The sequence below is a fragment of the Arachis ipaensis genome, chromosome B3 (assembly GCF_059453495.1).
Source record: "Arachis ipaensis isolate K30076 ecotype BB chromosome B3, ASM5945349v1, whole genome shotgun sequence".
NCBI classification, from domain to species: domain Eukaryota; kingdom Viridiplantae; phylum Streptophyta; class Magnoliopsida; order Fabales; family Fabaceae; genus Arachis; species Arachis ipaensis.
In genome coordinates this window covers 65,915,319-65,917,941 of record NC_142438.1, presented here as the reverse complement: position 1 = coordinate 65,917,941, position 2,623 = coordinate 65,915,319, and the positions used below count along the sequence as shown (strand labels likewise).

General features: G+C 41.4%; 1 non-coding gene across 1 annotated transcript; it reads right to left on the bottom strand.

The window, feature by feature from the left end:
* Positions 1-516: 516 nt before the first annotated feature.
* LOC148570956 (small nucleolar RNA R71) lies at positions 517-624 on the bottom strand. Its single transcript, XR_015907936.1, has one exon. It is a non-coding gene; the product is annotated as a small nucleolar RNA R71 (small nucleolar RNA).
* Between the last annotated feature and the right edge of the window lie 1,999 nt (positions 625-2,623).

The following is a 2,623-nucleotide window of genomic DNA, read 5'->3' as shown; positions in this document are numbered from 1 at the left end:
AGGCATTCTTGTTGAAGCTGATCCAGAACCTAAAAGGACTCTGAAGAGAAAACTAAGAGAAGCTAAATTACAACAATCCAGAGACAACCTTATTGAAAATTTCGAACAAGTAAAGGAGATGGCAGCCGAACCCAACAACAATAATGCAAGGAGAATGCTTGGTGACTTTACTGCACCTAATTCCAATTTACATGGAAGAAGCATCTCCATTCCTACCATTGGAGCAAACAATTTTGAGCTGAAACCTCAGCTAGTTTCTCTGATGCAGTAGAACTGCAAGTTTCATGGACTTCCATCTGAAGATCCTTTCAGTTCTTAACTGAATTCTTGCAGATCTGTGATACTGTTAAGACTAATGGAGTAGATCCTGAAGTCTACAGGCTCATGCTTTTCCCTTTTGCTGTAAGAGACAGAGCTAGAGTGTGGTTGGACTCTCAACCCAAAGACAGCCTGAACTCTTGGGATAAGCTGGTCACGGCTTTCTTAGCCAAGTTCTTTCCTCTTCAAAAGCTGAGCAAGCTTAGAGTGGATGTTCAAACCTTCAAACAAAAAGATGGTGAATCCCTCTATGAAGCTTGGGAAAGATACAAACAGTTGACCAAAAAGTGTCCTTCTGACATGCTTTTAGAATGGACCATCCTAGATATATTCTATGATGGTTTATCTGAGTTATCAAAGATGTCATTGGATACTTCTGCAGGTGGATCCATTCACCTAAAGAAAACGCCTGCAGAAGCTCAAGAACTCATTGACATGGTTGCTAATAACCAGTTCATATACACTTCTGAGAGGAATCCTGTGAGTAATGGGACGCCTATGAAGAAGGGAGTTCTTGAAGTTGATACTCTGAATGCCATATTGGCTTAGAACAAAATATTGACTCAGCAAGTCAATATGATTTCTCAGAGTCTGAATGGAATGCAAGCTGCATCCGACAGTACTCAAGAGGCTTCTTATGCAGAAGAAGCTTATGATCCTGAAAACCCTGCAATAGCAGAGGTGAATTACGTAGGTGAACCTTATGGAAACACCTATAATCCATCATAGAGAAATCATCCAAGTCTCTCATGGAAGGATCAAAGGCCTCAACAAGGCTTTAATAATGGTGGAAGAAATAGGTTTAACAATAATAAACCTTTTCCATCATCCACTCAGCAACAGACAGAGAACTCTGAACAAAATACTTCTAATTTAGCAAACATAGTCTCTGATCTATCTAAGGCCACTGTAAGTTTCATGAATGAAACAAGGTCTTCCATTAGAAATTTCGAAGCACAAGTGGGCCAACTGAGTAAAAGGATCACTGAAATCCCTCCTAGTACTCTCCCAAGCAATACAAAAGTGAATCTAAAAGGAGAGTGCAAGGCCATTGACATAAGCACCATGGCCGAACCTGTAAGGGAAGGAGATGACGTGAATCCCAAGGGGGAAGACCCCTTGGAACGTCCAGTGATCAATAAGGAGTTTCCCTCTGAGGAACCAAAGGAATCTGAGACTCATCTAGAGACCATAGAGATTCCATTGAACCTCCTTATGCCATTCATGAGCTCTGATGAGTACTCCTCTTCTGAAGAGAATGAGGATGTTACTGAAGAGCAAACTGCCAAGTTTCTTGGTGCAATCATGAAGCTGAATGCCAAATTATTTGGTATTAAAACTTGGGAAGATGAACCTCCCTTGTTCACCAATGAACTAAGTGATCTTGATCAACTGACATTGCCTCAGAAGAGACAGGATCCTGGAAAGTTCATAATACCTTGTACCATAGGCACCATGATCTTTAAGGCTCTGTGTGACCTTGGTTCAGGAATAAACCTCATGCCCCTCTCTGTAATAGAGAAACAGGGAATCTATGGGGTGCAAGCTGCTAGAATCTCATTAGAGATGGCAGATAATTCAAGAAAACAGGCTTATGGACAAGTAGAGGACGTGCTAGTAAAGGTTGAAGGCCTTTACATCCCTACTGATTTCATAGTCCTGGATACTGGAAAGGAAGAGGATGAATCCATCATCCTAGGAAGATCTTTCCTAGCCACAGCAAGAGCTGTGATTGATATGGACAGAGGAGAATTAATCCTTCAATTGAATGAGGACAACCTTGTGTTTACAACTCAAGGATCTCTCTCTGCATCCATGGAGAGGAAGCATAAAAAGCTTCTCTCAAAGCAGAGTCAAACAAAGCCCCCACAGTCAAACTCTAAGTTTGGTGTTGGGAGGCCACAACCAAACTCTAAGTTTGGTGTTGAACTCCCATATCCAAACTCTAAGTTTGGTGTTGGAGAGTCTCAACAATGCTCTGAACATCTGTGAGGCTCCATGAGAGCCCACTGTCAAGCTATTGACATTAAAGAAGCGTTTATTGGGAGGCAACCCAATTTTTATTTATCTAACAATATTTTTCTTAGTTATATGTCTTTATAGGTTTATGATCATGAGGAGTCACAAAATAAATATAAAAATTGAAAATGGAATCAAAAACAGCAGAAGAAAAATCACACCCTGGAGGAAGCATCTGCTTGGTGTTCAACGCCAGAACAGAGCATGGTTCTGGTGCTGAACGCCCAAAATGGGCAGTATCTGGGCACTGAACGCCCAAAATTGGCATCATCTGGGCGCTGAACGC